Below are 11,131 nucleotides of genomic sequence, written 5' to 3' on the forward strand. Positions count from 1 at the left end.
TTTCTTTTCTTTTTTTTTTCTTTTTTTCCCAGCATCCAGCTAATGTTGGCCGGTATCTGTTTTTAGAAAAAGTGGCAGATTCAACAGCTGAGCTGCTTTTCCAAAGGGACATCTAAAACAAACAGCCTGCCATCTGCTCTATTGTCCTGGAATAGCGGGCTCGGAGGGTGGGGGGGGGGAAAGGGAAAGGAGGGGAATGAAAAGTGGAGGTGGGGGGGAGAGGGTGGGAAGGGGGAGAGGAAAAGGGAGGCAGGGAGGTGAGGAAGAGCTCTGGGGAGCGGGAAGATGAAAATGAAGGTGGAGGATGAGGGAGAGAAGGAGGTAAAGGAAAACGAGGAGCTGTGCAAGAGCAGGAGGGCGGCGAGGGGAGAGGACCAGGAGAGATGCACGGGGGCAAGCAGGGCAGGCACCGCCAGCACCCCTGGCCCTGGGTGCTGCTGAGGCAGAGCCTGCCTGCCAAAGAAACAACCTGAACTTAGTGGCCTGGATAATCGCTCCCCTTCCACCCACACAGCCCCCCCCTGCCCGCCTGCCGCACACCCCCCTGCCTCCGCCTTGGCTTTTATTGAGTGCCGCAGGGCAGGGATTGAACTCCAGGTTTGGCAGCAGAGTAAATAACAGCAATGCTGGCCTCTCCAGCCCAGGAGGGAGGAGGAGGGCTGGTTTTAATCAAAGGTAAATAACAGTCGGGATTCTCTGACCCTTAATCCAATTTCCTAGAACTGGAAAATAATGTTCTGACTTAGATACGCGGTGCTGGCCCGCAGGAGAGGGGCGGCTGCTCAGCCAGCCAGCTGCTGGGCACTGCACAGCCAAGCAGACCTGAGCCGGGGGGGATGCCACGAGGCTCATGGCTCATCCTGGCTGGCCTGGGACCGTGCTGGGATTATCTGACTCCTCCTGGTGCGTTTCCCTTGCTTTAAGCATCCCCCCGAATGGGGACGGCTTGCACATCCCTATGAAATGTGGGATAGAGGCTCCCTGGTCTGCTTTGATGACAGGAGTTGGACCCAGCATTTTGCCTTCCGCGGTGCAGAAGAAGGGGGATTATGGCACTGTGCTTGCTGTCACAGAGTTGTGGCAGGAAGAAACACGTCCTCCCACTACAAGGCAGGTGTTGGGCAGTGCTCAGCCACCTCCAGGAAAGCAGGACTCAGCACATGTAATGTTTTTTTGGGAAGACAAACACCATCATTCCCAACGTCCCTCCCATTCCTCCTTCTTTGCCCCAGCTTTTATTGCTGAGCACGATGCCATACGGTCCGGAATAACCCTTTGGCCAGGTTGGGTCAGCTCTCCTGGTCCTATCCCCTCCCAGCTCTTGGTGCACCCCCAGCCTCCTCACTTGCAGGGCAGTGGAAGCAGCAGCAGAGCTCTTGGCTCTGTGCAATCACTGCTCCGCAATAACTAAAAATATTGGTGTGTTATCAGCACTGTTTTCATTAAAAATCCAAAACACGGCGTTGTGCGGGTCTCTACGAAGAAAATTAACTCTATCCAGCCAAAACCACGAGAAAAGAAATGGTTTTGTTGTTATTAGTCTGGTGACACAAGGGGCTGCAGCAGGGCCAGCTACCTTAAAACCCTTCTGATGGATGTTCTTCCAACCAAAACCACACTGTTCTGCTACAGACTATTGGTGTCGCATTGGAAAACCAGGTTGTTACCGGGTTGATTTTGGAATAAAGAGGTTTCATAGTCACTTTTCAGGCTAAACCCTTTGTAAGCCTCAAGGCCACGGAGAGAAACCTCCTCACCAAAAGCACAGTAGGATGTCTGGTCCTTACGCTTCACCCCCACTCACCCAGCCCTGCCCTTAACGAGCCCAGACCCAAAATTATTGGCCAGAGCGAGGAAGAGGAAAAATACTTTTTATGTTTTTCTTGATGACATGTTTCTTTCCCCTCTGCTCGGCTCATTCCCTGGGATTCCGTGGCCCCTGGGACGGAGCCAGCCCCCAGCTCAGCACCATGGACAGGGTCGGGTCTGCTCCACCTCGCCTGGTCCTGCCTTGCCTTGTCTTCCCCTACCTCACCTCATCTTCCCTTCCCCTGCCTTCCCTTCCCTCTCCTTCTCCTGATTTTGGCCCAGGCTGGCGGGCAGCCTCCTGGTGTGGCACGGCTCTGCCTTGGCTCTCAACCTGCACCAGCCCCCTTGGTTTATTATTTTTTTTTTGCTCCTCACTTCAGAACGAGCGCACAGCGCTACAGCTCTGTGTGCAGCTGCTCTGAAACTGTAGCTTAGATCTGGGTTATTTTTTGCAGATAAATCCTCTTTTCTATCAGATTTGACATCAAGCAATCCCTCCAGATCCCTCCCCTTCTCCCTCTCTGACTTCCCCCTTCTCTTTCTGCCCTGTGTTCTCTTTCCTTGCATCTGTGCCCTTCCCTCTGTATTTCTCCCTCCCCTTTCCTTTCCCATAGCCAGCTCTCAGTGAATATCATTTCATCTGCTCTCTTTTTCCCTGCTCTGCATCTCCACAGTACTCTTCATGTCTCCGCTGCCCTCGAATGTATGTATTCAACTGATTTCCTCTCTTTTTATTGTGATTATTTTTCCACTCCCTCTCCTGTTGGTTTCTCTGTGCTCATTTCCACAACGCTGGGAGCGTATCAGAGAGCTGGCTGTGCCGTGGAGTTCTGCATGTTGAGATTAAGCTCAAAATACCCGTGTATTTTTGGTGCTTATTTTTGGGGAGCCCCGTTACAGCTGAGGGAAAACTTGGGATCCTCTGCAGGGCACGTAACTGGTTCACAGCCTTCCCCTTGCCTTCCAGCTGATGTAAGGAGGAACTTTTAGGGTGGTGGAGGCAAACAACCATCACAGTGAAGGAATTAAAGACACGGGCAGCTGGAATCACTGGCTGATGGCGTAGGGCTCTCATAAAAGCAGTTCCCATGTCTCAGAAGAACTCTGGTCTTCGTTTCCATCACAGTCTGTGCCCACCAACATGGGAACGGGGCAGAAGGCCTGGAGGGAAGAGGGAGCTTGCAGACAGATGCAGTCCACTAACCCAGTGCAGATTTCCATCTCTCTGCTCTTGTCCTAAGAGTCCAGTCCGGGTGGCTTCTCCCTGGGAGCTCTGCAGGCTGGTGTGTCCCTGAGATCTCCCCAGAGAAGGTCCCCAACACTTTGCTGCAGGACACCAATAACGTGCATTGATGTTTTTTGGTAGGATCTGGTACCTAAAGGGGAAGAAACCTGCCGAGGACTTCTGTGATACTTGGAAGTGATCCAGTCTGGGATAAAGGGATATCAATTTCAACTGCAGAAAGCCATTTTAATTTACAGGATCTCAGGGAACTCCCAGTCTGACACTGCTTTGCTTGGGATTTAGCCAGGGTAGCATGGAGGATGGGATCCAAGCCAGCACCATAAGCATCTGGGTTCCAGTAGGGAGGAGAAAGGAAGGAGTTTTTGATCATCTTTCACTTGTTTTGTTGCCTTTTAAAACTGGACAGGGTAAAAGGACTACAGCAAGTTGGGATTTTGTAGAAGGGTCTGGAAGAACAGCAGTTGTGTTCCACCTTGGTCCCTCTCCAAGCTGCACTACATCACCCAGAAGAGCTCACAAATTGTTTGGAAGGGGCAAGGGGCTTTCTGTCAGGCTGGAGTTGTCCTCTGTAAAGTGACATTTCGTTTTTAACCAGACAAAGCCTTTTCTGGCCTGTGATTCTTCCAACATTTTGGGTTAATAGGAGCAGAGGATGGCTCAATGCTGTTGGGGGTTCAATATTTAGATGGCTGGGGGAAGGGGAGAGAGGGCAGTGGTTTCAGCAGGGTCTGGGGAAAAGCTGAGGGGATGGAAAGCCCAGTTCTCGCTCCACCTTTGATGCCATCATAGTTTACTTTCATGCATTACACTCAGCAAGGCCAGGGAAGAACGCTATTTCCTAGCTCCTTTCCTGGCAGACAGCTGAATTTCAGGACCAGAAGCAGCCTCAGTGAGGGTGGCTACACCATGTGCCAGGCCCATGTGGAAGCTTTTTTTGTTGGCCTGCATGCCTAAGCAATTTCAGTGTCTTCTTCCAGGGCAGTTCACAGCATGGTTCCACTTGCTGAGGCTGCAGAACACCTTTGTTTGCTCTTTTAAAAACAAATTCCTTCCCCTGCCTATGTGCGTGTGTGTGACTTTTTTTTTTCCCTTTTCTTTTTGTTTGTTTTGTGTGCGTTTTTGTTGTTGTTGTTGCTATTTCGTAATATTTACAAGTAGCCTCACCAGGCTCAGCTGCCTACCCGTGACACACGGGAATAATTTTCTTCTCGGGGACCCTCCTCCAGGACTCACCTGGAGATCCCCTCAGCTCCTCCAGACCCCCTGGCACTCCCTGCACCTGGGACCCCACTGCACCTCTCCCTCTTTTGTTCCCCAAAACCTCAGCATGGCACCCCGGCCTCAAACCCACGCCACCTCCCCAGGTAACCCAGTTTCCACCACCCGTTCCCAGCTAACCATCTCTCTAGGGGGTAACCAGACCCGGGACTCAGCACTTCTGCAGCGCCGGAGCTGGGAAGGAATTTGGAGAGAGAACTGCTAATTAGCTCCCGTCTCGTCTGTCAGGTCAGTGTTATCCTGCTTGAATGGCTTCGATACCAAGGCACAAAGTGACCAGCTCCACAGAAGACCCTGAACTCCTCGGATTGTAATCTCTCCCTCCTTCTCCTCTATGCTGATAGCAATAGAAGGTCACCTCTGTAGCTCTGGAGACCAGAGAGAGAGCGTGCCAGGTTTTCTGCTGGTGTAAATCAGCACAGACCCACAGGCACGTCAGACCCCTGCTCTGCCTGCGTAGTCCTAGGAGGTTTTTTGGCACAACCTGGGACCCCACAGGCAGGTCTGCGCGTGGCCGTCCTGTGGGACGAGCCCAGCCTCCCCTGCCCGTTTTGTGCGGCAGATTGGGGTCGCCAAAACACGGGGAGATCTCCAGGGGAGCTCTGGAGGAGAATTCAGGGTGAAGAATGAAGGCGTGCACGTTGCAGCGGGCGAATGGCCGGGATGCTTTGCTCCAGCACCGGGGAAAGTCATCTGAAGCGGCGAGGATGTACATAAGTGAGGTTGGGGATGTGGAAGGCTTGGACAGTCCAGCCAGTCCAGAAATGGGACCAGCAGAGGGCACTCCGATACTGCCGCTCGCCCGCTGGACACAGCCCTTGGGCCGGGGAATGGGGCCAGCCCCAAAGCCCTGTAGCCCACCTCGGCTTTGCTCTGGGTGTAAGAAGCAAATGGGATCAACGTGCAAGCCTGCAGCCCTGTGCCCGTCAGTACTGGAAGGGGAAGGGGAAATGGGTGAGGAGGCTGCAAAGGGGACATGTCCCAGGGACCCCCCTGCTCCCCATGGGTTTTCCACTCCCTCGGAGACCATGGGTGCGATGTGGCTCTTTTGCTTGTGGTGTGGGGCGGCCACAGCAATGAAGAGAGGGGTCTGGTGAAGCCCAAGCATCCTTGCGAGGGAGGCGAGGTGCCTGGCAGAAGCTACTTGGGAACCCGGGATTCCCTGGAGATTTTGGGGGATGGTGAGGGTGGGGGGGGTGGTCTCCTGGCTCCTCTGCAGAGGCGACAGGAGCCGAGCACCTTCCTACGTGCTCGGAGAGCCTGAGCGCCTCGCTGCCGTGCTGCAATAAATCTGGAGCAGCGATAAATCGGGAGCAGCTGGCTGAAGTTCCTCCAGGGTTCCAAAGAAAACACATCCAGCCTGATGTGCTCTGTTTGCCCACTCACTGTGTTTTTAATTGGGATGTTTGCAGCTCGGGAAATTGCTTCTCAGACTACAGTACCCACAGTCCTTCACCGCCGGTTTGGCACAGTCCATCAGGGCAAAACAAAACCCAGACGTCTCCATGGGGTCCCCTTACCTGGCCACACAGGCAGCTGGAGATCTGCCAAGCCTGGCCCACGGGCAGATGTGCTTTTTTTTGGGAAAAGACAGGTGAGATCCATGAGTGTGAAACTCCGACGTGGCTCCCTGCCTTCCCCCAGACACCACTGCCAGATCCCGGTCCTAGCAGGTAGGGTCTCCCGTGCCTGTTTCTCTTCCATTTCTGCCAAACTCCGTCCAGAACTTCTTCCAAATGAACCCTGAAGTCCAGTTTGGGAGAGATCACAAGGCAGAAACAACAAGCATAATGAACCATATTTAAAATGATATTTTTTCTGCCTTTGGAGTTTGGTTAATTTATAATCTATAAAAGTCTCTGCATAATTGTGTCTTGATTAAAATGGTATAATTAGGCGCTCTGGATCTCTCTCCCCTTTCCCTAAGATTATTTCTGTCTAATTGCTTTAATCTGTGTTTTCATGCACCCACTAGAAAATCAAAGCATGCTCCCATGAGGATGCGGGTGAGAGTGAATAAAGCTGACGACTCATTAAGTGCAGCAGAGAGAGGAAACTGCATCTAAATCACCACTACATTAACGAGGTAAAATAAAAAATCGAAACGAATAAATAACAAAGAGAGAGAGGATTTTTTTTTTTTTTTTGGTAAACCAAAAACAACAACAAAACAACCTGACACAGATTTTAGTATTAATTAAAAACATATTGAATGGCAAATTGTCTGTCATTAAAGCCAACTTCCTCCATTGTTGGTGGAGAGGACGAGGTCTGGGGGTTGTAGTTCTCCAGACTGGGTGGAGGGGGCATCTCGTGCAGGACAGGGTCAGAATAAAGGTCACTGAGCAGGGACCGAAGGAGCTGGGTGGGAAAGGTGTCAAGCCAACTGGGCAGCTTGAGAGCAGTGCCACAATTAGCCTGGGTTCGAGTGAGAACTGGACCAGGCTCCAGGGAGAGCAGCACGGGACTCCTGCTAAAGGTACTGGCTGGCTCCCTGCATTTCTGGGGAGGTTTGACATGTCCCTCAAGAGCTCGCCAGGTCCATCCCCTGCCCCAGGACCACAACAAGCTCACCTCTCCCTTCCAGGTGACTTCTTCGCAGCGATGCTCAAGCTACAGCCTCCGACAGCTAGCCCCAGTAACCTACAAACAGGTCACCTCTCTCCAAGGGAGGAATCGTGAAAACAAGGTACCTTGAAAAAGCTTCTGGCTGTGTTTGTGTCTTGTTAACATCTGCTCTAGTCTCCTGAGGACAAACCAAGGTAGTGTTGTCTTCTGGTCCCTTGCTCTTCCTTGCTAGGGAGACTCACCGTGTTGTTGGCTATTTGCCTAGCTCAGGCGCAAATGCCCACACGTTGCAGCGTGGAGGGGCTGCCTTTTACCCCAGACATGATAGCACAGCTTTTCCTCGAGCTATAGACACACAAATTGTGGAAAGTGAAGGTGAAAGAGTTTGCACGTGGCAAGGAAGGCCAAGAACATTGCTTGACCAGTGAACAGAAGCTGTTGGAAAGTTCATCCCAGTGGCATTTCCCGATCCCAGCTGCCCCAAAGCTTTGCCCTGCTCCATCAAGGTGGCACTTCATGCAGGGGTAGGGACACAAATTTAAGTGCTCTGCTTGGTCCTTGCCTGACAACAGCTCTTGGTCCCCCCCTTTCAGCATCCCTTGAGGACCAAGCACGGTGGGAGGATCGATGGCCACATCAGCATGGCAGACGACAGGGTAATACTGAAAAAGAAAGCCAGATCAGCAGCCTGCAGCCCTCGAGTTCAAGAAGAGCCTAATCTAATTAAGTGGAGACCACTATCAAATTACCAGCTCTCTTTTAATGTAGCCATTTTAAGTGGTTCAGTGTATTTATAGCAGGCGAGTTAGGGAGGGCTTTGCTCTCTTGAGGTTATGCTTGTGTATAAGGCAGAGATACACAATAAAGTTAAGACTCCTGCTCAGATTTAGTTCCCGTCTCCAGCCTGGAAAACATCGTGCACAAGATTTAAGACACCAAAATCTTCTCCCAGCCAGACCTCTTCCCCTGATTGTGGAGGGAGTGTGTTTCTGGGTTGCTTTTTCTCCCCTTGCCCCAAGCCAGCAGCACAGAGGTCTCCTTTCGGGACTGAGCTTCCCTTAAAGCAAATGCGTCTTGTGCAAGTATCTCGGGTCAGTCAATAGCCGTGGAAAGTCAGGAGGAGGGGCTGGCTTGCTGTGGTCAGAAGTTAGCAGACCGTTTCCTGATGAATTTCGGTGGGAGTGGGATGGAGCTGTCACTGCTGGTCAGAGAGCGAGTGCTCCTGGCCCCACAGCCCGGCGTGGGCTGCTGGCTGCTGGAGTGCCCCCGATTTGTCCTCCCCTTCTTACTGTCTCTCCGGCAGCCCTCTCTGCTCCTCTCCCTGTAATCCCATCTCTAGGGGAGCTCCTGTGTGGCTGGATCTGTGTCAGACGATCCCCCAGGCTCGCGGGAGGGAGGAGGTGGGAAGTGCTCGTTAGGAGCAGTTTCCATGCAGAACAACAGGAATAATCCTTCGCCTTTTATCTGAAGCCTTGGCGAACACTAATTCATTAACCTCGCACCATCACCCTCCGAGGTGGGGATTATTATCCACGGGATTGGACAGATGGGGAAGCTGAGACAAGGACAAGGCGAGCGGTGCCACCGGTTCCCCCCTGGTCCTCCTGTAAGCCATCCCTCCTCTCCCAGCGAGGGGTGAGCTGGCGTCTTTGGGGCACCCCGGCTGTGTCAAGGACAGACCTAGCTGGTAGCGTTCACCTCTGGCTCTAAAAGAGCTTTCTGTGGGGTGCTGAGCCTCGTGCCTCCATGCCCTGCAGGCGGTCACCACGGGAGGGTTTGACCTGCCCTGCACGAGCCCATGGCACTGCCCTTTCTCCAGGCTCCCTGCAATTTTCTGTGCTGGCCAGGTCACTATTTAGATTATCACTGTAAGCAGAGAGGAAAAAAAAATAGGAAGAGGGGGAGAGAGAAATGGAACAGTGTAGAAGACCTAGAAACAAGCGACCTTTTTGTCTCCTTCATCACCCCCAGCTCCCTTCCCACTGGGATTTCTGCTCCTCGTAATGTTGTGTCTCGTTCTTGCTGTGAGAGATTAAAACCCAAGAGATTAAAAGATTACTCAAAGTGGATGAGATGGACTTTGCTGGGGCAGACCTCTGGGAAACCTGGCTCCGGCTTTCCCCATCTTCCCTCCCCTCCCCTTTCCCCTCCCACCTCTTGATCTTTTGAGATGAAAAGGCCCTTGCCTTCTGACGCTTCGAACGTCTTCAAGGCTGCTCTCTGATCCTTGCTCAGAGGCAGGTGGAGAGAGAAAGGATACGTGTGGGACCGGGGCAGCCAGTGACACGATGTCCGGGGATGTAGAAACAAACGTGTTTGTTGCGCTTTGCGTTTCTTCCTTGGGACACTGGTTTTTCCAGCCTGGTTTCTGCCAGTGGAGCCTTTGAGGGCTTGAACTGCCCCACCGTGGCTCCACACCAGCCCTGGAAAACCCAAAGCCTTTCTGCCATAGGGGGATTCGCTGCTCCAGCCTTGGCTGAGCTCACTCTTGCTCTTCAGGACGGCACAGGAACCGATGGAGAAACTTGTGCCTTTGTAGGAACTCCTGCCTTTGTAGCTGACAGCTGTCAGTCTCCCCAAAACCATCCCTCCCCTCCCTGCTCCACGAGCAGGGAAGGAAATCTGCCAGCTCGGTGTCTCTCCCTCTCGCTCTTTCTTTCGCTGCCTGCGAGGAAGTTGCAGGGAAATAATGAAATAAAAGCCAAGGCCCAGAGAAAGCTGATTCATCCGCAGCCCAGGGCCAGCGGCCGGCTCCAAGCGGAGCTGTAAAATCAATCTGTCACTTCTCACCGCAGTAGAGATCGGGGGAGAGATGGTGACTGCAGCGAGGGCAGAGCCCAGCCTCCTCCCGGGGACCTCTTTCCCCAGCCGAGGGACCCTCTTGCACCCCTGGGGGGGGCACAGAGAGATGGAAAGGGGAAGAGGCAGAGAGGGAGAAGGGAGGATCAGCTGGCCCTACAATCCTTCCCCACGCACACCGCCCGGAGATGGGGGATGCTGAACATCAGCTCGGGTGTCCCCCAGCCTGGCAGCAGGGGGTTAAAGCATGAGTTTTGTCGTCACCTTCCCGACTCCCACGTTCTGGGCTGTTCTGGGATTTTACAGCTCCCCGGCATATGTTGGCATCACACCGGGGAATTGCTCTAACAGGGTCAGCTCCCTTGTTCACCCCAACAGGAGCTCCGGTTTTATGGGGTGTAGCAGCCCAACACAGCAGCAGCTGGGCAGAAACGTGGGCAGAAATTCCCCCAGGGCGATTCTTGGGGCTGTTTCCAGCCCTGTTAAGGGGGCAGAGGGTGGTGGTCTCGGTGGCATTGGCACAGAAGAATTAGGAGGTGAATATTCTCCTGTAGTGCTGGCCAGGGAGCGGAGCACCTCTGCAGCTGACTTCCACTAAAGTATCTGTGACGTACTTTAGTGTTTGTTTGTTTTTTTTTTTTTTTTTTTTTTCCCGGTGAAGGATTTTTTTTTTTTTTCTTTCTTTTTTTTTTTTTTTTTTCCTTGTGAAGTAACAAACAACAGAGCCTTTTCAGGGCTGCTGACAAGGACAGAGCCTCTGCAAAATAAGCACGGGGGCGAGCTCCCCTACCTTCTGGTTGATCATCTGCCATGGGATGAATAAGCTTTGTGGGTCCGGCTTTGGATCAGAGGGAGGACCCAGGTGCCCCACACCACTGGGTGCTGGTGTCTGTGTCTTGGTGCTCTTCTGTCCTGCCTGATTCAAGAGCTGTTCCTGGGTCAGTGGGAGTGTAAACAAGGACAGTTTGACCCCCGTGGATCCCAAGGGTCCTCTCCCAGCACTTCTGAGTGCAGAAGGCATCTGGGTGAGCAGCAGAGCCTGGGGGAGACCCATCCCGAACAGCCTCTGAGATGGTCCTGGAGGACCTCAGCTGGGAGCACATCCCACATTGATTTGGAGTTGGAGACCTGTTCTCCAGCTTCAACACCCTACAAGATCAGAAAGTATTTCTTGGAGAAGTATTTTTTTTTTTTTAAAGAAAAAAGACGGAAGCAAGTTCTTGTTCCTTCATTTTTTAGCTTTAAATGAGCTTGGAGGAAAGCAACCCACAGTCATAACCCCTGAAAATGATCAAGGCAAGGAAAGCAGAGTCTGTAGTTTCCGTAAGAAGCTTCCTTCTCCTCTCATCTCAGGTCAAGCAAATAGCTTGGACATTTAACCCACTGGGAAGAGACATCTGCTGAAGGTCCAGGGAGCACCCAGAAGCATCC

General features: G+C 52.6%; 1 long non-coding RNA gene across 1 annotated transcript; it reads left to right on the forward strand.

Annotated features, from left to right (window-relative positions):
• The first annotated feature begins 5,965 nt into the window (after nucleotides 1–5,965).
• LOC110352045 (uncharacterized) lies at nucleotides 5,966–7,740 on the forward strand. Its single transcript, XR_002400376.4, has 3 exons — nucleotides 5,966–6,419; nucleotides 6,921–7,022; nucleotides 7,495–7,740. It is a non-coding gene; the product is annotated as an uncharacterized lncRNA (long non-coding RNA).
• Nucleotides 7,741–11,131: the final 3,391 nt, after the last annotated feature.

The sequence above is a fragment of the Anas platyrhynchos genome, chromosome 1 (genome assembly GCF_047663525.1).
Source record: "Anas platyrhynchos isolate ZD024472 breed Pekin duck chromosome 1, IASCAAS_PekinDuck_T2T, whole genome shotgun sequence".
NCBI classification, from domain to species: Eukaryota; Metazoa; Chordata; class Aves; order Anseriformes; family Anatidae; genus Anas; species Anas platyrhynchos.